Genomic DNA, 23,634 nt, shown 5'->3' with positions numbered 1-23,634 from the left:
TTTAGAGGTAAAACACGTGCTTGAGGAGAGAGCATTGGTTGGCCAGAGAACCAGGCATAGCTAAGCCCTTATGGCTTAAGGGGAACAAAAACACTCTGGCAGAGTTGAAGAAAGCAGTTTGGCAAGAAGAGAGAGGCAGAGTTTGGACTTGAACCTTTCTCTCTTCAACTCACCTAGGAGAACAGCTCCTCTGGGCTCAACGTTGGCACGAACATGAGGCTTCAAGGTAACCTCTGTTGCAGATCTGTAAAACAGAAACTGAAGATACTTCTCAAAGAAGAACCTGTTACTATAAACTAAGAATTACTGTCACAAATGTATAGGCACTGTCTGTGGTTTAGGTGAGTTCCCCCAGTGTCTGCAGTGCTGGAAGGCTGGCAGGGAGGAAGTGCTTCGAAGAAAGAGCGTAAAAACTGAACGTAACTCAAGATCCACGTTGATAAATCCAAAAGCTACCCAAAACTTCAAATATTGTTTCTGGGGAAATGGGTTTTATTCTTATGCTGTAAAAGACTACGATGTTCTCCTTTGCTGGATACATTTTTGAGCTGAGCGGGGCCTGGGAGCCATAAAGGACGGCTGATGATCACTATACTTTATTATTAGCACGTATTGGTAGCAAAGGCCTTACACAAATGATATTATTTTCCAACTTCACACACTTAATTAGCTTTGCTTTCAAGCAACACAGTTCAAAGTAATATATCTTTTATCTAGATAAAAAACTGGAAAGAATTTTAAAGCTAAAAAAGCAAGCCTGAATTAAAAACTGTTTTTCCCCACTTTCCTTGCAGACATTTTGGCAATTGATTCTGCTCCAAAAGAAACTATTCTTTCGCTCAGCACTATCATCCATGTGCTTCTAAACTGAAAACCTGGTAGGTGAATTGTTGAAAGATGAAGTTCAATGTAAACACCCATGGTTTTCTCCGGCTGACATAAGTTTAGGGGATAACAGCAATACTTTTTTTTTTCAGGAATAAACTGTTATGGACATTCGTCCTCCTTTCCCACAGATGTCCAGACCTCTTGAATTTTTGGAGCAGGGGACGTTTGCCATTATGGGAGACAACTGAATAAAACTGCACGAAGAAGGGGAGAAGAAGGCTAAGAAACATGACAGCACCACGCAGCTCCTGATCAAACCCTCCCTTCTTTCTCCAGAACCCGGAGCTGGCCCCGAAGCGTTTGGGCCCAAGCAGCAGCTCCGGAGCGAGGGAAGGCAGGGAGGGAGCACAGGGTTAAGCGGCTGTCGAAATCACAGTCGCCGTAGCCAGATAACGCTCCAACGCCGAGGCCGAGATAGCAAAGGCCTGGAAAGCCCTGAACACCCTATTCAAGGTCTGCGTTTGGGGCCAGGAAGCCGTCACTTTGTGCTGCTCTGTGAAGATAATCTTTATACCTGTAACGTAGCCTTGTGCTGGGGCTCCGCAACAACCTTGGCAAAGGAGTCACTTTTTGCTAACGGCGCTCTCTGAATTGCAAGTTATGGACCTGATTTTCTGCCTTTAGGAAGCTTGCTGTAGTAGTAGTTATATCCACACAAACTGTGAGGTCGAAAGATTCAGCTACTGCCCAAGGAGTTCACCCTGTCTTTTCCAAAAAAGAAAATGTTCCCTGTGTATCTAATGATCTCATCCTGACATGCAGTTTTGCGAGGGTCACGCCATTTCCCAACGGTGTCATATCTGCCCTCAGTGTAAGGTGAATTAAGTGATGCTGCCTAACTGCTAATTTAGCATATCTCGGGGGAACGTTAGTCCTTTTGCTGTTCAGCAGAATTAGTAGTGTATTTTTTTTTTATTTGCAAGATGCTTCTGAGATGGACTGGGCCTTACTGGCCTTGCTCCTGAGCCTCACTGACTCCCTGGGATGTGGGAAAACAAAACTCTTTACAGGGAGTTTCCCGCCCAGCACTGCTGGGAAAGAGGGGGATGAAGGAGACCCCAGGATCAGGGGGCTGAAGCCAGCTCCTTTCCAACACTGCCCTTCTCTGCCATGTCCAGAAGGAGACCTGGATCCTAGAGTTGTGCTACGAACACCAGATGATGAGAGCTTCGCACAGCAGCCGCTCTGCCACGCGGCCCTCACACCCAACAGCCCAAATACAGCAAATAAGTATCCTGAAAACACAGGCTACCTCTTTCTTCCTAGCAGTTGGATTAAAGCCTGTATTTCAGAATACCATTTCATCTTGTCTCAAAGACTCCAAGTGATAACGACTGCACCATCCTTGCTAGGATAACGCAGCTGTCAAGGCCGAACATCTTTATTCCTTGCTATGACTTTCCAGCAACACCAGCACACACTTCTGCTCTAGATATCTACTCCCTACGCCTGGAAGCCCAGCTAATGCTTGTTGTCCCCTCCCTGGGATGCATTTGGGAAATATTTGTTAATCTATTATGTGCACAGCTCATTCCACAAAATCTTTTTTTTTTTTTTTTTTTTGGTCAAAGTGTCATTCCTCTTTTACAGGACACTGTGTAGAAACTCAGGTCCATGCAGGGTCCCTATCCCAACCTGAGCTCCAGACTGTCACTTTCCACCCAAGAATCAAATTAAAAATGATTTCCTGCCTGCGCCGAGGCCCCAGACAGGCCCTGCAGAGGCCAAGGAGCGTTGGCTGCAGTTGCAGTGGCCGAGAAAGGACTGCCCAAAGGCTCCGACTCTGCCTTTTTTTGGAAAAGCAGCTACAAGAATTGCCCTGTCCCTCAGGCCCCAGCATGCAGCGTATGAGATAATATAGGCTGGCCTTTTCCTTGCAGCTGTATTGTTTTAGTGCTTGGAAAATAGCAGTGAGCCATGAGTCATCTGTCACTAGATGGGGTTAAAGTAATTTCCGTTTTCTGTTGCCATGGGGAAATCAACGTCCTAAGATTTGTCCTTTCTCCCACTCAAACATGTGGGAGTAGAAAGCCTGCAGCCCAGCAGGGTTACGCTGGCTTTTTTATTTTATTTTTTTCCCCTTATAAACAAACTTCCCTCCATGGCCTTGCAGCTGTCAGTCTGTTCCCGGAATCATCCGGTTAACAATGTCATTCCCCTTGGATTGCAAAAAAAAAAATCCAGAAACAGAGTTTAAGTAAATATTTGACATAAATTTAGGAGTTGCTTCATCTTATCACTTTTAAGAGTTTCTGCTGCTTGTAAAGTTGGCATGAGTACCCTCAAGGTGAGTAGAAACTCGACATTTTAGAAATAAAAATATATCTTAAAAAAAAAGAAAAAGTAAATTAAAGTTCACCAGCGTTCAGGACGTTGTGCTGAACAGAAACAGGAAAGAGGAAATTGCAGTAAATACCCTTTAAAAGCCACGCTAATGTATAGCTTCTGTGAGCAGCGGCATAGCAACATCTAGTGTTGATCGGGGATATAGCTGAGGGTTATCTTAATGCTTCATTAATAGCTGCTGATGAAGCTGCAAACGGGAGCTGGAAAACTGCATTTTCTCTTCCAAACTATACTGTGAGGATATGGATTACTATATTATGCACAGAAGAACAGCTTAAGTTCATCCACTGAGAAACCAAGATGCATTTTGAATTCACCTCACTAGGCCCTACAGACACTTCCTTTCATTTAAAGGACACCCTATGCTCCAGGTTAAGATGCTTAACCCCTTTGTAGACACGCATTAGGGATTACCATGCATTTAGTTTTATCTAACTACATAGGATAAGTTTAACTAAACAGTTTTTTTAGCTTTTAATCTAGTTTATTTTTAAGAGCTTTAAGTTATATCCATGCAGTTTTTTATTCACAGGAGCCAGCCCTTATATCCCATTTTTTCTCAGTGCTGAGTATTTAAACAAGAATCATCTCTCTCCTTAGTTTTCAGCCAATATTGCATAGATACTGCTTCTTCTTCAGTGAAAAAACATAATTTGGCTTTTTTGCGAACAAAACAAATTCATGGGCGGCTGCTTTCCAAATCCAGCTCTGTCTTGCAACACCCTGTGAACAGATTTTTGCCACATTTAAGTTTATTACATGATCTAATTAGCATGACTGTGTAGGTGCTTGGAATGCACTGGAGGAGAGGAAAAGTACGTGAGTGTACAAAATGCTGTTATACAATTTGTTATGGGGACACGGAGACTTGGACTGCTCCCATGTGCTTTTCAGCAGGATTTGAGAAGGGAGAAGTTGGTCAAGGAGGCAGATATGACATTCAAGTCTGTTAGCAGAAGAACCCTCAAGAGCAGGAAAGAGGGACTCCGTATTTTCCTAGGTTAAAAATATGATTAAAATTCTACAACAATCTCCATTTTGCATGCACAGTTGCAGCTTGTAGCTCCAGAAAAAAATAAAGCAATCAGTAAAAAGGCAACATGTGCCTCAAAGCAAGAACTATATCCTTGTAAGCTTCTTCTTCAATAGTGAAATACAAGTTTTTGTAAGAAAATGGGGGTTGTTAACCCTGAGAAAGGCACTAGGGTGTCTATTGGAAACACACTGCCAAAACAGAGATCAGAGCCCCCTCTCATTCATGCTATTAAGACATTCACACTGTCCTAACAGAATTAACCAGGAAGCTAAGCAACACCAAGCCATTAGGCTCTCTCTCTTTCTTCCTTCTGCCTGCATGAAATGACATTTTGCAGCTACGTGTGATCTTCGCGAGGCCTAAGGGGTCGGGCCCTGGGAGCATCTGGCATGCCTGGGTTTTCGGCCAGGCACATGAAGTCAGCCTGCAGGATGCATTCCCGACTCAGGGACACTCCATTTCCCACGTGTCCCTTCACTGACTTGCACACACTGAGCACAGACTCTTTTTTTTCCATTTAACAGAAGAGCACTGCACATTTGACACATTTGCCAGCCCTGCTGATTCTGCTCCACTTAATGTGTCAAACACTGTCCTGCTTCCAAAGAATGTCAATTTTATGTGAATAAACACACTTTGCTCAGCTTCCTGTGCACCCAATCCCACCCATGTGAGTGAATCAGCTGTTATAGGATCTTCAGAGGCAGAAATCCAGTCTTGAACTTGCCTCTCCGCCTTCCCCCCTGCCCTGAGGGATGTCAACAATCCTGGCAGAGGTGCAAAAACCAGGCTGGTGCCACACATGAAATGAGTTTCACCATTATCAGCATTGAGCAGTTGTGTCTTAGGACTGCATACGACAAAGTATATATGCCTAGGTACATGTTGCATATGAAGTATCCCTATGTAACCACTTTGGCTCTTGCAGACTAAGGAGCAATTCAGAAAACAGAGGATAGACTATTGGCAGCTGAGAGCAAAAGGGAACAACTTCCAAAAAACAAATCAAAACAAAAAAAACCCCAACAACAACAAAAACCTATTCCTTGGAGTGCCAAGGCCTTATTTACTCCCTCGTAAAACCTTGTTTCTGCAGGAATAGCCAAAGATACCCATCCCAGGGCCCCACTGTGCCAGGTAAACAGCTCCCACATGGCTCCAGTCTCTAAGGAGCTTCTGTTTATTATGAAATGTCTTTGCCCAGGCTGCAAAACCAGGCTGAGGATCCAGCAGAGACACAGAGCATGCATGAAGCTACCAGAAGGACATTTATTACCTTTGGAATTATAAGCATTTTTCCCTGTTTTTTCTTATACACCCTTGTTTGTTGGATGAAGCACCTCTCACCAGTCCTGTTTGGTAGGCACAGCAAAGGTGTTATTGGAGCAAAGATGTTAGTCATGGTACTGAGGTCTAAGGAAAAAATGAACTACGTCTGAACTATTCATTTCCTAGCTCCTATGAGCTCTTTTTCAAAAGAAGAATCATTGGAATCACAGCAAACTAAATTGAGAAGCTCCCTGAAGGTTCTTCATAGGAACTAGATTTGCAGTAAATATTGGTGAATTGATCATTATCAATGCTGATTTTTAAATTCTTTCTTACAAAGACAACCCAAACTTTCCAATTACACATCCATTTTGGATTTGGCTGTAGCATAAATGTAAATTAACATCCCTGTGGTTGTGCTGGTATAACTGAGATCATTCTTTAGCTTTTTTCTTTCGTTCATTTCCCAAGTTCTTGAATTTCCAGACTTTTGTTTCAAATCATGCAATAAGAGGAGCACAAAAAGCTTCAGAGGTGACCACAGGCCTGTGAAATCTTCGTCCTGACTCAAGCCAGTGCTTGCCCAGCCCCTCCTCACGGAAAGTGCCTGGGGACACAATGCAGAAGCTGACTCGATTTGGGGGGACAATTCCTACTATTGAGAGGGTTGAGAGACAGAGGCAGCACACTGAGAAACAGGGAACTGAGAGGAAGATAAATCTTCATCCCTCCTACATGGCAAAAGTGTGACAGATGCCAGGGAAATCATTGCTCTGTTATCCAAAGGAACGATAATATTCCCATGACTTGGACAATAGTAATGTAGACATGGGGCTTTGAGCTGTTCCTATGGTGTGGCTGCAGAAACCATGCACCAGTTTGTATTTTTTTTTGTCATCCAAAAGGATCTAAAAGAGGAAGAAGGGAAGGAAAAGGTAAAGAAAGATATTTTCATGGCATCTTCATTTCTAGCATTCCTGATATGCTTGTGCCAAAGATTTCACTGCGGCATTTCATGGCAAAGTGAGCACCTCTTTCCTAACCTTCCATCAACCTTGGGATGTTTATTTTTCTTCAAACATAGCTGTTTGCAGCGTGCTAACAAGAACTGAAGATCTTTTTACACTGCTATTTGTTTACTCAAGACATCAAAGCCTTCCCCCCCCACCACCACCCTGTGAGCAAAGGCCTCCTTTGAGGAGGTGCAGCCTGCAAACACACATGCAAACCCAAGGTGCTCTCCACAGAGAGAAAGAAAACCACAGCACACCAAAGACTGAGTTACTTCTTTACCTGAGCTTCTAATTTTAGCTTTGCTAAACTCATTTCTCATTCCTCGGCTCCTCAAACTATTTGCTCATCCCAGCTATGCTCTTTCAGCAGAGCTTCCTGGTGCCTCCAGTTCGGCATTGGATGGCAGAGCCCAGCTCCGAGCCTGGACACCAACAGTGATAGCAGCTAATCTAAAATAAACATTTTGTAACACGGATGCACAGATTCACTTCCTTGTTTTGGCTCAATGGCCAAAATGTTTGGCCACTGTACCGGAGAGCAGTGCACTGAGTCCTGGTGCCTGGTCTTGCCGAGTGCCACGAGCAGAGTGTCACTTGGCACCAGCTCCAGGCCAGACTGTGGGCGCCAGCAGACTCACCATGGCAGAAGGGGCAGATCCAACAACAAAACCTGCTGGAAATAACCAAAGCAGCAGAGAGGTTGAGATTGGAGGAGACACCTGGTCCAACACCCTCCCAAGCAATACCAAGGCTTGCTTTGCATGGGTCACTTGGGTGCATGACACTTTTGTAAGGCTAGAAGTTGCACTTGTTAGAGGGTGATCAAGATTAGGCCTTGTAGGGAGTGGCAAGTGAGGTAAATATCGCTGTTTACTGCTGCTCTTTCAAGCCACACGTCCTCCTGTCACATGGGCTCAGGTGCCTTGCAGAGTCCTTTCGACATCTTCCCTTAAGAAATAACAAAATGGCAGAGCCTCATAAAAGAAAAAAATACAGCTTTAAGTACATCCAACTTTGGGATAGAGAGTAAAACCTTTTGCCAGAGAATTTAAAACAAACTGGATCTGCTCATTTAAGTGATGTGCCTGGAGCTAAACCAGCAAGGCTGAATAATCTCAGCCTCCCTTTCATCCTGCTTCCAGTTCTGCCTTGTTCCACCAGCCACATGTGCCTTAAGTGTAAATTGGAGGCCTCTGAGCTGGAAAAGCAAATTGTGAAAAGGGCTTGGCCCTCCTCTTGTAGTTCAGCTTCAGTGCTACAATTACGCCTAGCAGCTCTTATTTTGTTGTATTATTTATTCTGGCTTGAACCCTCCAGGATCCCTTCTAGCCTTTTTTCCCCCCCCCAGTCAATTTAGCCAACAGCCACTCATGAATCCAGATGTTTCTGTTTTTATCCATGGGAATTTTATGGTATGGATATGCCAAGATTGTAACTCCAGGCTCAAGTTCAAGACAAGTATTTTTCAGATTCTCTAAATCAAAAATTGAAAATGGAAAGTGCCACAAAAAACTGGGCCCTAGTCTGTGTTGCCTGCCAAGATGGAACTCAAACCACAGGAGTGCATTGCACAAGGCTCTGGATCGCCCCAGAAATCAGAGGCCAGATCGTGCTATTTTCAGAGTGTTCCTGTGCACATTCCTGCTCTAAGCACATCTTCAGACCTTCTTTCCATTCCTCTTCAAGAAATTAGGAGTAAAGATACATGTGGGGCCAAGATGCTGGAAAAAAGATCACTGTCCAAAAGCCAGACATGCTGCTGGGGAGCATAAATGAGTGAAATTGCACCTGTTTTTATCAGCTCAGTATTCCAGTAACTTCAGTATTCCAGTAATTATTAGCAAGCCAGTAAGCCAAGTATTCTCCCCATTAAAACAGTTTCTGAAATAAGGACAAGGACAAAACGTGCCTGTCCCCTATGGAGAATAATGCAATTCACTGCAGCCTCCCCAGGACCCCTCACATGCTCAAGAGCAACTGCAGACAGGGCTTCACAAAGAGGTTTTGTTGGGTTTTTGGTCTACAAAAGGTAGATTTAAGCTCTCTGCTCTTCCTAGCTCATCTCTCTCATCTCCTTATCTCTGCATACACCAGCCTAGGGAGGAATGAGGACAGATTATCTCAGGCACTGCAGAATAGTCTATCCCTAGACACTGCATGCAGCAGCTCCTGAGCTCTGAGAGCAACAGATCTGGGTCAAAGGAGGCTTAAATTATTCCTAAAAGGCTTTCTACAGCTTCCCCCAGAGAATGGATGCACCAAACTCTGGTAACTGCAATTGGAGAGTTGGGTGCAGGTAAAAGCAGGGGGACTGCAGAACTCATCTGGGACAGTCAACAGGGAAGGCACCTTTCCTATGAGGACAAATGCCAAATATCCACCCCTTTACCCCTTACCACCATTATTTTCTCTTCTATAAAGAGGAATATTGTTAGCACTCAAGTACATAAATTCAATTTTTGAAGACTAGTCACTGCTCTTATGTCAACTGCATGGACATACCTGTTCTGACTTATTCCTCTGGTGCTTTTAGCAAAATGTCGTTTCACTGAATGTCTTCCCACCAAAAAAATCCACATTATTATTTAGCAGTATTTCATAAGAAATTCATGGTGCTAATTCCCATCTACCCCTTTTCTCTTGCAGTCACAAAATAGAAGGGATTGAATATAAAAACAAAGTGCTTTCCCCCTGCCCTCAAAGTTGGAAATGAGCTAAAACAAAAGCACTTAACTCACAACTCTTATTAAAAAAAAAAGTCTCAGCAGGTCAGAACATAAGATATTTTTTGGTCTCAGTTTCAGTGGGAAGTGAGTCTTTCAGTGGGAACTCGTCACAAGTGGTACCCACCTGGCCCTACCACCTGAAGCCATGTGAATGAGACCTTCCTTGAACTAGTTTTTATAATTCAGCCCTTGTTGTCCTCTACATCCCAGGCCTGCTCGACTAGCAGAGATGCCCTGTTAGCACATCTAGCAAGGGCCTATGGTTTTAGGGCCTGATCAAAGCTGCATGGAAATTATACAGCTTTGACATGAGGAATATTTTCCTTCCTTACAACTGAACTGCTCCCTGGCAATAACACAGACCCATTGAAACTTGCACAGACACACAATGGTTGCCCAAACAGCAAGAGGCATCAAAAATAACCACCCATCAGCACACGTCACCCCCCAAAAAGGCATTTTTGCCCATTCCAACACACTGCTTAGCACAATGTAGCACAATCTCACTGTGCCCTTCTCCCTCTTCTCATGCAAAGAGAGACAGGGACTTCATGGGGCATCTTCCCTACTCTTGGCCATCACCAGGAGATCAGTGCCATTGCACAAGTGAGCTACAGCGTGAGGAGGCACCAGACCATGACCCTACCCCACAGGCAGGGTAGAAACATCAAGAGTTAACAACCAAGAGGACAGGACAGCAGTTGAATTTTTCCATTCCCTGAAGCTTCATTCACATTATAACTTTCATGTCCTCCACTGTATTTTGCAGAGAGCATTAAATGACCCAGAGCCATTGCTTTGCTTCCCATGGACACCATTCCCCTGGCCCCAGCTCCTCCTCTCTTCATCACACAGTTGCCCCATGCTTGGGCCCCAGCCCATCACAACCCTCAAGTGTCCCAAGCCTCAGCCACCAAAGCCATGCAGGAGGGTTTTGCAACAAAGCTGATGTCCCAATGTGTCCCCAACCTTCCATGCACCTGGTGCACACTGGGGATGAGCACAAGCCCAGATCTGAGTGCCTAAATATCACATGAAGCAGCAGCATCACCTGCATTCCCAGAGGGGCACAGAGCTAGTGCCAGGAGAGGGACAGAGCATGCACCATGGTGGCTGCTCAAGTAACTTGCACCCATTCAGCACTGAGAATTTGCAAATAAATAGCCACAAAAAAACTGTGGCATGAGCACCAGCTGCCAGCAGGTAGCCCCAGACTCCATGCACCTGCTTGCCAAGTGCTTCAACTGAAGGATAAAAAAAAACTCACAACCAAATTTTGAGCATTTATTTTCCCCTCTTTGCATCAGTGTTGCTCTACAGAGACATGCCAGCATGCATGCACCTCCACCCCAGCTGGAGACACACCGCCCTGCAAAAAAATTCACCAACATTTGCCAGGGAAAGGCCAGGATGATACAGCTTCCCACTGAGCTGGGTGACCATTTGCCTTTTTGTGCTGGACTTCCCAGGAAAAAAAAGTCTTTCCTTTTTAATAATGGTGGACTTGAGCAAAGCAGCAAGTTTTTGGCATTGCCTCATGTTCCTTTTTAGAAAGGAAGATGCAATATGCAGTGTTTGATGCATCTTTCTCCTAGAGCCCATGTGCAAAACCAGGATATCTCCCCATATCAAAGCACTTCTGCCCATCAAGTCATATTCCCAATAGCAGAGCTATAGGTCAAACATGCTGGGACACAGCTCTTGTGACCAGCTCCCTCCTCCTCCTCTTCTTGCCCCACCAGAGCCCAAGCACCAACATGCAGCTCTTGCCCAGCACTGCAGGGACCTCATGGAATCTTGCTAAAGAAATTTGGTAAAATCCTCAGACTCTAATTTCCATTCATTAAGAAAAAAGGATGACTATTTCAGGCAATGAGTTTCCTAAGTTTAGCCAAACCCAGAAGCCCAAAACAAGCACATAGCCCCAAGCCTGAGCATCTCCTTTTACCTTGCTTGTAAACAAGCACATGCCTAGGTGGCCTGCTTGGTAAGAGCTGGAGGGCTTACCTCTTCCAGAGGGCTCTATTTAGTATTTACCAACATTATTCTACTTAACTGCAAACTCCAGAAAGACAAGCACTGAACTACCTCTCCATAGAGCTTTTCCAAATACAACTTCTAGGTCACCCAGGGGTGCCAAAATATTCCATGCATTGAGCCTTCCAGAGCTGAACAGATCCCAGAGGCAGTAGAAGGGTCTTGATGGATTTTGTGGGCCTGGGGCTAGACCACACGGGATCAGAAATGCCTTTCTGGTTTGGACGCTATGATGAATATGGGTAACGAGATCTCCACTGACAAGGACAATCTGTTTTACAGATCTGCATCAAGTTAACCTCCAGTCTCCAGCACACTGAAAGGAAGCTGTTAATTTAGCAGTTGCATCAAAAATATGGCAGGACATGAATTGCTGAGAACTTATGGAGGTCTCCAAGCCTGATGTCAGCATTAGCACATGTTGAAGATGACACTGACTGCAGGGAGCTCTCCAGATACTCAATGTGCTTACAGAATCCGCTCCTGACAGGGGAAAATTTTCAAAACAAATAATCAGTAGCAACCAACACAGACTTCAGACACAAGCTTTAATGCAGACTTCTGCTATGAAAACATAATACTCTAGCAGAAAGCTGCTCCAGAACCCTCCATGTGCTTCCCATAGGGTTTTGTGCAAAATGAATTAACCCTTTCACACCAACTGAGATTAAAAGCCCCTTACAGCCTCATCTCACAAAACATTGTACAGTTCTCAGCAGTCCTAAAGAACCATAAAACTTTATTTTGCTGTAAAGCCTGAGCAGTGCCTTAATTTTAGCACATTTAATTTGACTAGAAGTGGCATCTTACTGAGACCATTGATGTTTATATATATATCAAGGTGAGTAGAAGGTAACAGCAAAACACTTACCTCAAATGGGAGGCCTGCTCTAGAAGATGGGAAATGGAGGGCCCAGTTCAGTAAAATACTTCAGCACAACCCTAGCAGCAACATGCAGATGATCCCACTGAACTCAGCTTGACACAAGGGCTGTAACCAGCATTCTTATGAAAATAAGCATTCATTAGGACCTGGGTGAATCTGCAGTACAACCAGGCTGCAAACCTGTGTTTTTCATTTCCTGGACTGTTTCCCCTTCACCTGCAGCCATCAGCCACATGTTATAGTTCAGCTGAACGTACATATTGACAGCAGAGATTTCAAGATTGCACATGTCAAGCTAAAGATGAAAAGCATCAAGTGTTGTGAAGTGATGCAACTAAGCTCTTTCCATTGCTTGCCTAAACACTGGCTCATACTTGCACCCTGGAAAATACCCTAAACTGCAGAAGCAAAGTGTGCAGATTCTTCAGAGGCTTTTTACACAGCTCAGTAGAAAAGCTCTGTATAGATTTTAAAAGCAATCTTCAAAATTCTAACTTTTACTTGGGATTACAAGATAAATGAGAAAAAACATCATCCATTTTTCTTCCTCCTTTTCCTGGATATCATAGAACATTCTTAGGGCTGTAGCAAAGTTTTTTTTTGGGGGGGAGGGGTGGGGAATACTCCAACTTGCAGCATTGCTACAAACAGTTGCTGATTATGGGTTGCTCTTGACTTGATCTGCTGTTGGAGCCCACCACCTCCATCCATCCAGTTCTCCATCTGTCCCTGCACAGCTGTTTTTCAGTTCACCTGCTCCCCACTCTTCAATAGCCACAACTTAAGGTCAGCAACTCCCTCAAACTTAATTTTTCTGCCAACTTTTTACTAATTCCTAACAGGAAAAAAAGGTTCCTTAGAGCTTCTGCCTAAGATGTTTCTGTCCAAAGAGGCAATAACCATGGTTTAAGCTGAGATACCATCTTTTCCATGCAAGAGAAGTCTGGCAATCATGATATCTAATGACCTATGCAAGTCTGTACTACAATTTTAGTATAGTTGAACAACAGTTCCTAAATTACATAGAAATACTGTGCAATACTTATGGAAACATTAATGCTACTTAGATTTTTGGAAATAATAATGCAGTTTCCAGTGGTTTTGCTTAACCAGTCTTAAAGTATCATTCATTTGATCAAACTTAGAGATATTTTGAGTGTTTCCTACTAAAATAGAATGGAAGAATGTGTGGCTTTTCAGAAAACAACGTAACTCAAGCAGATTTCTGTCTCATCGGATGGCACTAGATGGATTTATCCATCCACAGAGCAACTGTCACAATTAAAATCTAATTCTGTAAGCGTGTCAGACAAAATTACCCTGGGTCTGACAGTCTGCTTATCTGAATTACATGACTAGTTTATGGCAGGCAGCCAAAATACTCCTCCCTGATAACCTGTAGTCTCTCAGTTTCCTGGTCAGTAGGTCAGTACATATAGGCAGACAAATAAAATCTATCTCCCCAAGAACGTAATTTGCATTCCAGTTCAGCACACATCCTTACTGAGTTGTCATTGCCCACCAATGAGTTCTCCAATTAATTCTGCAGAGCAGCTGTAATGAAGATGCTCTGTAATATTTTGCAGCAGTAACTCCAGGTGACACGACCAGGCTGCACTCAGCTTCCAGCTCTTCAGAAATGCCATGCCTCCTTAGCTGAGCAAATCAGGATCTAAACAGCACAGACACATAGTTTGTTTTGCTTGTAGTTTAAGAAAGAAAATAGCTCAGCTCTAGATATGTCATCCTAGCCAATCAAGTCTTCTGTCCCTCAAGCCAGGAGGAAAGCAGCAGCACACCAGCTGTCCCTAGGCCATCCTCGTGCCTCAGTCACACCTGGTTTAGGTCACATTTCACACCAAGGGTTTCCCATTGGCACCTTGCCACCACCATCACCAGTTTGGCTCTGCCACTGGTTGCAATGGCAAAGCAAAACTGCAGGGCTGACAGCTCCTGCTCTGACTGGCACCAAGCAGATTTTGAGTAACCCACTGAAACACCCGAGCTACTGCATGGCTGAAGAAATCATGTCACAGGACCAAGTCTTATGGAGCAGCTCACGGAAGGTGTCTCCACCCAGGCCATCAGGGCAGAGGGTTTGGGCATTTCTCCCCTTCAGGGCTGCCTGGAGGGAAGGATCAGATCCAACCATGGCAAAGCTTGGAGATCAGAGCCCACTGCAGCTCTTGTTGCTGGAGCACCAGTTGTGCTAACGCACCACAAAGCTAATTGGAGCTAAATGATCCTATTCAGGAAAAAGGCTAGGGAAGCCACGGTTACCAAATACGCAGCGCTTACCAATTTTGCAGAAGATTCGGAAACACGGGCTCAAACTAGCAGTTAAGAGCATGTTTCAGCATATAAACTGTAATTGTGCTCCTCCGTGCAAGGAGAGGTTATGGAAGTTCACATTCTCCAACCCTGCTTAAGAACATACCTCGCTCTGAGGAGTTGATTCTTCCTAGACTCCCTTCACCAGCCTTGCCGAAAGGTTTGGTTTCTGGGCAACTTTGAACATTTCCCTTTAGCTTCCAGCTTTTATGCTTGGTTCGCTTCAGAAGACAATGGACATTAATCCCACTGTGCAGGGCCTAATAACAGGGAAGAAAACATCAGTGAAGCCCCATCAACCTTCTCCACGGCTGGACACCTGCTAATGATTTATCATTGACAAACTACCTCCTGCTTCCTTTTAATGGCCAAGTGCACTGTAAATGCTAGTTGACATGAGGAATCAGCTCATCCCTTGCCTGTGGGGCAATTTAAAAGTCAAACCACATGAAAGGAGAGTGCCTGCCTGCTTCTATAGCTACCCCCAAACTGCTTCTTATCCTATTGGATGGCAATTTTTGTAACTGACTGATAATTAATCAGAAACTAATCCAGGAACAAACAGGTGAGCATGTCAAACAGTACACAGTGAAAAAAGGCTGCAGAAGAAATGCAAAAACAATTTTGCTAGTAGAGATCAAAGCAGAAAAGACATTAGTTAATAGCAATAGGTTCTTAAAAGAGAAAACGCTTCGTTTGAAAGCAACAGCTGAGAAAAAGCCAACAAGAACAACTCTTGTAAAAATGCCTTTGAAGATGTGTATTTTTACATTTTTCTAAATGTTGTGACAGTATCATACACATCTTCTGGAAAATGTAACTCACTTCACTTTGTAACCGAGTCTGAGACTTACTCAGAGGTAAACAAATGCACCTACTTCTTGGATTAAGAAAACGATCAAATTGCCCAGAGCTGGTACAAGATTTCATCTTTCCTGCAGGTTACAAGCTGTGACATGCATCCAATGGCCCTGGAATCTCTTGGACTTTTGACCTCAGTTGAGCTTGCACTCAGCCCAGTTTTTGAAGCTCAGAGCCAGCTGGAGATGAAGATGCCCTCATGCCCAGTACCAGAGCACCTGGATATTAGATGCCTGGTTGCCAGGGTGAATTCCCAGCCATGCTGTGAAGTTATGGAGCCTCCATACATGGCAAGGGTCATATACTGCATAACAGGAACCAGTGCCCCAGCTGCTGAGTCACAAATAGAGGAGGAAGAAAAGCAGGAATAAGAAGCAATAGCTTGAAACCCCCACCCTCTCCAAGGCTTTAGGGCTCAGTCTCCCAGGTGGCACCAGTTAAAAGCAGAGCCCAGAAGCTCCCCAGGTGGCACTGACCAGCACTCGGGACATGCTATTACACCCCCACTTTCTTGGAGAAAGAAGGAGGGAGGAAAAGCCAGTTTGGAACTTAGGTGCCTATTTGAAAATTCCCATAAGCTGCAGTAATGCCCATCTGCAGCACGAGAAGGGCTCGAGGGCAGGACTTTCCCAGGGAGGGACAACACTCCCATGACCAGCAGTCTCATGGCAAGCAGGAACAAGCACAGAAGGTAAAATCAGCTCTCTGGGGGAGGACTGCTCAAGGCCTGGCTCAGGAGGCTTAAACAGATCCTTATAGGGTTGCTGTGGAGCAAAGGGGACAGAGGAACTTTGTCACACCACAGACACTTTGCAGTCAGTCTCCTGCATTTAGGTTGCAATCTTGCCCTGTGGAACCAATATCTGTACTCCTCTCCTGCCAGCAGTCTGACCAGCTATGGTGAATAAGTCCTCAACAATTCCTTTTTTGTCCACAGTTCAGATGTGCTAAACTGAAATGATCCATCTCTAAGATACGCATGAAAAAAGAAATCTTTAGAACAGGATATCTACCTTTGCTAAACTTACAGATAATTTCAGCCAACATATCCCAAGTACCTCTTGCGAGTAGCATGCTATCACACAGAACGATTTCTTCAAAGCAAGGGCACTTTGAGCAAAGGCAGTATGGCTGACAAGAAGTTAACCATGAGGCAGCAGTGTGCCCTCATGGCCAAGAAGGCCAATGGGCTCCTGGCCTGCATTAGGAGGAGCATTGCCAGCAGGTTGAGGGAGGGGATCCTGCCCCTCTGCTCAGCTCTGGGGAGGCCACATCTGGAGTATTGGGGGCAGTTCTGGGCTCCACAGTACAAGAAGGACATTGAGCTTCGAGAGAACATCCAGCGTAGAGCCACAATGATGATTAAGGGACTGGAGCATTTGTCATATGAGGAAAGACTAAGCAAGCTGGGCCTGTTTAGTTTGGAGAAAAGAAGGCTGAGAGGAAATCTGATCAACATGTTTAAGTACCTGAGGGGTGATTGGAGGGAGGATGGGGCCAGGCTCTTCTCTGTGGTGGCCAGTGACAGGATGAGGGGTTACAGGTGTAAGTTCAAACACAGGAAGTTCCACCTCCATGTGAGGAAGAACTTTGCTGTGAGGGTGACAGAGCACTGGAGCAGGCTGCCAGGAGAGGCTGTGGAGTCTCCTTCTCTGGAGATCTTCCAAACCCGCCTGGATGCCACCCTGTGCCACATACTCTGGGTGCCCTTCTGACCAGCCTGCCACTTTGGAGAGCCTAGATAAATACTGGATCAGAAGCTTCACCTCCAGCATCTTGGTCCTCCCCTTCTGCTCCCAAGCCTTCAGGTAAGGTTTCATGAGAAGTCTGAGTCACATTAACTCAGCATCCCCAGAGGCAGGGCTGGCCCCAGGCACCTACTCCTGCATTGCATCTTGCTCATGCAACCCCTTGGTGAGATGATTCAGCTCACTGAACCATCCGATCCCTCCAGGCCCGGGCTTTCATGGGCACCAGCCCTTCCCATGTCCTGAGCTGCGGCACAAAGGTACACAGAGGTGGATGCACCCTGGGCATGCTCCACAACGAGCTTATCTTGGCAAACACAAGACCAAAAACTAAACAAATAGATACTTTCTCACTCTGTGGGATTACAGTCCCTTCCTGCATGTCTCACCCTCTGGTGTGAAGCTTTTCCATCTCTGTGGAAGCAGGAACTCCCTGGAAAAGAATACTCAGAGCATGCCTATATTCCTCCCTTGCCCACCTGCATTAAAACAACATTTTTCCTATTACTTCAGAGAAAAAAGCTTCTTTTATTAACAAACCTTCTAAGCTCTATTGCCAGGTGAGTTTGAATGAAATGCATCAGATTATACTAGTATTAATATGAAACTCAGGCATCATCTAGCACTTCACTAGAATTTTGGGATAGTTCTTGCCAGCCCCCCTTCATTTTTCTATTTTGAGAGAATAGAGACAGCAAAGAGGACAAACTCTGCCAAATAAGGTTTCAAGCTAACAGTTTCCTCTGAAGGATTTGCACCAGAAAACCTAGCCTGCATTCGGTTTTATTTTATGGAGTGCATCACTGTCCTCTTCCTTCCCAGGAGCCTTGTTTCCCTGGAAAGGTGCAAAGTCTCATACCTTGCTCTTACCCTGCAGCCTTCCCTTCTCATCACAGCTGTGGAGCACAGGAGGAAGATGTAGCAGAGCCTTGCATTCAGGTAATAAATGCTTTAGACAGGTTGCAGCCAGATAACAGCATTAGAAAATCCTCAGATAAGCCTTCAGTGTCAAATGTCTGCACCCAGAGGGCTGACAGCCAGACAGTCCTGGAAAAAAATGGGTAGAAAGGATGAATATACTGAATTTTATTAGTCTGTGCATACCGACAAGGCACAAAAACCTCAGATTTCATACAGCTACCTGAAAGCAGATGTGCTAAAATAGCTACAAGTGCTGGAGGATTCCCACAGATAGTTCACCAAGTACCTTATAAAAATACCAGCAATAAATTGCAAGTGGAATAGCTGCACTGATGCACAGAGCTCACATCTCACAGTAACAGTGCTGAGATAACTGCTAAAATTGTCTGGTTTAAGTCTGAAGTGGGACTCACCTTCCCAGTTTCAATAACTCTGCAGGATGCTTCCGGAAGAATCAGATATTAATAGCTCAGAAATGTCACCATTAATTCTTTGCTGTCCTTTAGGCTCTAATTGACATTATTCATAAAAGATCAGGCAAGACCTTTATCAGTTTGTCATCTTTGTTTTGTAGGCAAAATTGTCTTCACACTCCACAGCCTCATACCAATCACCTCCTTGGGTAGCTGCAAGTATTGCAAGTGGCTTATACCTGTACAAACACTGGTTGTAGATGCATGAAAATCCAAGTGTAATTTTTGTTTGTTTTCCCTTCTGTGCAAAACAAGGCACTATTGGCCTGGGAAATGCCAAAACCTGCTCTTCCAAGTGCTGCCCTCAGCATCTTTGGGGATGCATTTTTCTCCTATGGAGACAGGCAGCCTCCTTGCTCTATTTTGCTGGGGATCACCATGTTTTCACTTGTTTCCTCATTAGCACAGGCTGCAGTCTAGATGCAGCCAGAAAAATACCTAAAGAACCCAGATGCACCCCAGCGTTGACTCATTCTCCTTTCCCTGAAGTATTACTGGACATTTTCTGCAGTAACAACCATGACTCAGGACTTAGACAGAACAGAATCCATTTGACTCGTGCTCACATTTTTTGAGGATAACATGCCCCAAATATGAAGACTAGAACACATGGTCACCAAGTTTGTCAGCTTGCCATTTTAGGGAAAATATGAGACTGTATAGCACAGCATACCTGTCCCCTCCCATCAAGGAACAGAGCTTTCTTTATTACTTATGGTATTAAAGAAATATTATACCGGTAAGAAATATTATGCTGGTACAGGCACTGCCACAACACATCTCTGGTTTAAGTGCAAGTTTCCTTCTACATGGACAAATCCCATCCTCAGAACCATTTAGAATCAACATGAGACCAGGGGTCATTTGTGTGAAAAGCCTTTAAATAATCTAATCCCTATAACTAAAGAACTCCTAGGGAAAGCAGAGGCAGAGATAAGGAAACTTAACAAGGCCCAGCCAAAAATCAACACATCATCAGCAATCAGATGCTTGCTGAGTGCTGCCTGTTCATTATATGTGACGAGTCTGACAGTTTCTCAAGAGAAACCTTTACAAAAACACTACTAAAAACCTGAGCTAGAATTAAAGTCTTGGTAAAGTAGAAATCCAGCATTGCTAGTCACCACTAAAGCATTGCTAAGCAACCCTTTATCCTGCCCAGCACTGGATTAGCTCCCTCGCAGCGATCACGGAGCACGCTCACTCCTCACCAGCAATGCCTGGACTGATGCACTATGTGATTTTCTTTGTAACCCAAGCAAAAGCTGCCCATGCAATTCCAAGGAAGCATCTGTCTGCAGAGACATTATCTGCAGCTATGGGCAGTTTCAAGGGCCAGAATGCAGGATAAGGGGACTGATTTGCCTTGAAAATCAGGTGTGCTCAGTCACACTCACACTGCAGTGCTTTGCTATTAGTGACCAGCAGCAGATGCCTTCCTGAGCACTGATTTAAGGAAACTCAGCTCTGCTCTTGCCTGAAGACCAACAAGCTGCAGCCAGACCATTGCTCTGAGGTACCATTTGGCCATATGGTACTAGCACTGTTCTCAGTTTCTGTATTATTTATTTTTCAAGATGAGGAATTTTCAAGCTAGTGCCTCAAAAAAAAAATCTCTCCTTGTCCCTAAAAAACAAGGAGATTCTCCCTGATAACCTTAAGTCTGAGCTGAGTGTGTTTGCATATTCTCTCCATAAATTCTCCAAGTTGTTCCTCACATGGGTGTTAGCAATAAAGCACCTACCAGAGGTATTTAACACCAGGGTGTCATTTTGACTGCTGCCTAGCTGAGGTCTAACCTGTAATCAAGGAAGACTGGAGTAATAAGGGACTTGACTCCCATTACATGTTGCATTTCAGATCTGGCTGATGCCTTAAAGTTAAGGACTCATGCCAATATTTGGATACTTTAAAAAAGCCTAAGAAAAACAGGTTAGGGGAGTCTTGCAGGTCTCAGGGCACTGGCTGTCCTGTGGTCACAGGTGTCCAGGCACCTGCTTGCTTTCCCACCAGCCTATCTCCACAAAGGGATGCAAGTTTCCAGACAGCTTCCAGCCATTCCTTGGCTCCACCTGAGGTTTTCAGTCTTGGATGAGCATAGATAAACTAACAGCAGCTCCTTGCAGCCTACACAGCACTTCAGTGAAGGTGCTGCCACTTTCATCTTTCCATCTCAGCTTGTCACCTGCTCAACCTGCAGCACCTTCCTAGGGGCTGGCTTGGAGCTACATTGCAGCCAACTGCTTCAGCAGGCAAGACACACGGGCTGGCATTTTTCTGTGAGCTCTCTCTGAAACTAACAGCCCATTCTGTCAAGAGAGGCATCCACTAACAGCAGTTGTCCTAATTATATTATCATTACAATTACATAAAAATATTTAGTTCAGATCTGGCAAGATTTAACCCCTTTTTAATGATAGAAGAGCAATTGCTACAAAATTAGTGTTAGCAATGGTGATCATGTCAGAACAACAATCTCAGAACAGGAAACAGTTTATACGTAAATCAGAGCCCACAAGCTTTGGTTTAGCCTCAAAGTCACAAGTTCTCCCTATTTCTCAGAACTGAGGTTGAGCATAAGACACCAGGAGGGTCTGCTCATGTGTTCCTATTTGTGTGAATGCGGAATGAAGAACTGCTCTTCCAGGAACAAGGGAGATTGCACCAACAAGCCAGCCTAGGGCAATTCCTCAGTGATTTAAGCAACCCACCCCCAGCTCCCAAGAAAAAGTACCTGCAGTTTCCTGGGGAGGCAACGTGCACAAGCAGCATACAGGTCAAGCTGATCTTGTCCAATGCTGTTGAGGAACATCAAGGGCCGGAGGGGGCCAAGGGGGACCCCAGTGCAGGCATCAAAGAGGCGCCATCTCCCAGGGTCTGGTCTGCAGCCAGAGCCAGGTCCGTGAGCAACCCCACATACAGAAAGCAGCAAACCTGAGGCATCCAGGCCAAAGGAGATGAGGCCAAAGCTAGAGAGCATTTACCCATGCAAGGGCAACCACCACAGCACCCCTCTAAGGTCCACACAGGAGAGGAGACCAGTACTACAGACCAGCACGCCTACAGCAAAGATTAAGGGAAGGCTCTGGCTTCTCAGCTCAGCTTAAATAGGTGCCCTGGGGCCCAGGGCAGCATGGGAATGGAAGTCCCAGGTGGGGCTCATCAGGGCCATTAAGGGCACTCATGAACCTAGCACCTGCACCTGCTGATCGTTTGAAAACTCTGTCGCTGTGGGTGGATTTTGACTTTCTCATGCACTAGCAGAGCTCAGTGGAACAAAAATGCCTTTGCTTAAGCAGCCAGACACAAAATAAATATATGATAAATCTATCTTTCCTAAGATCCTGTGTGTGCAGAGCCCCTTGTGCACCCCTTCTTCCCCATCTTCCTGGCCTGGGCTGAGGCTCCTTCCTCATCTCCTGCCACGAGGCTCTGACGCGCTCAGCGCAGGAGGTCGTGCAGAGACGTTGGGCTAAATGCACCGATTATCTGCAATGTGTAAGTGCAGGAAGGGCTAAGGACATCCCCCGTGCTGAAAGGGGAGGTGAGTTTTATCTCTGCAGTGCCGCGAAGACACAATATGGGTGTTTGCCCTGTGCTGCTGATGGTTAATTCAGCCGCTCTTGTTCTTCCTACTTTATTTTTCACGAACTTGCTTCACGCTGCTATGGGTGCAAAGAGCAACAGTTCAAGCGAAATGGATTTGCCCAATTCTGACACAAACTGCCCCTTTGGGGACGGGAGCTGGGGGTTCGCTGATGAGCCCTGCTCGTGGACACGGGCTTTTGGTGCTGGCGGCTGCGTTCGTTATACGTGGCTTCAATTAGTTATCAGTGGTGAAGAGAAAATATCCTTTTCACCCAAAAGAGCTGAATGCCAGGCATGTGTGATGCAGCTTTTGGAGGAAAAAGAAAAAAGAAAACACACAAAAAAGCGTGAGAACAGTAGGCATGTGAAAATACAAACAAAACGACTGAGGCCTCTGGGCTCCTGCTCTCACGGAGCCATCGGAGAAAGGAGGGAATGAGGCCTGGAGCTGGATAAGCACCACGGCTGCTGAGCTGCCAGCGCGATGCTCCCCGGACCCAGAGAACGGCAGAGCCGCCGGGTATCGCTTGCCGAGCGGACGCTGGGTATCCTGGGACACTCGAGCCTCGGGATGCTTTCCTGGACCTTAGCAGCAAGAGCAGTTTTGCTTCTGTGTGAGTCACACGCTACACAAATGTTTATCCTGCTGCATGTCTCCCATGTCTCTTAACCAGGGCCTGGCAGTTTTTGAGGAAGTACCGCACAAAAACGTTGCTGTGAGCAGAGCAAGCAGGTCACAAGTACTGTGTTGAACTGGGTTATTTCTCACGGGTGTAACTGCGACAGTTTGATTTGCCAGGGCAGAAAAGCGTCGGTCCCTCTATTGCGTTGGTGGAGGCTGGTTTTGCTAGCGCAGGTTTTCAGCCCTCCCGATCAGCCTCAGTAACCTCAGTGGGTGTCAGGTCATGCGGAGCAGCTCCGTGTTTCTCCCACAGCTTCCATGCATTTGTGCATCCACTTTTCCTCTACCAATCCTTCCCACCTTGCTCCCAGCACCATCCCCCAGCACCATCTGGGAGGAAATTTCCACCCATGCACGCACCAGAAAGGACATAGGAGAACAAGGGAAGAAGGAGAAGAGATGGAGGAGAGGAAAAAGCAAAGGGGAAAAGGGAAGCAATTAAAAGCTACAAAAGGAGCAGAAGAAGTAAGACCAGCAGGCAAAGACAGAGAAACAAAAACAACTCTTTTCTCAGAAGACAGGGCAGTGCTCATCCTGGGATTGTGCAGGCTGTATGGGAGATGTTCTCACAGGTCTTTCCTGCTATCTTGCTCCGTTGGAAACCTGGATGGAGAGTAATATGCCTCAACTTCCTTCCCATAGGAACCAAAATATAGGGGAAGAGAGCGGAAAGCTGCATGCTCGGGTGTGATCCATAAGCAGGAAGCACTGCTGGGGCTGTAGTTCAGACATGTCTCAAATTGCTGAGAACAGGCAAAAAAAAAGGAAGGCAGCTCTATCCCTGCCCAGTGGGAGGAAGGAGGAAGGAATCACACACAGTCTGGACGCT

This window comes from Tinamus guttatus, unplaced genomic scaffold, assembly GCF_059628265.1.
Source record: "Tinamus guttatus ecotype Peru unplaced genomic scaffold, ASM5962826v1 Tinamus_guttatus_pri_ptg000198l, whole genome shotgun sequence".
In the NCBI taxonomy this organism is placed as follows: domain Eukaryota; kingdom Metazoa; phylum Chordata; class Aves; order Tinamiformes; family Tinamidae; genus Tinamus; species Tinamus guttatus.
Note: the sequence above shows the minus strand (reverse complement) of the source record.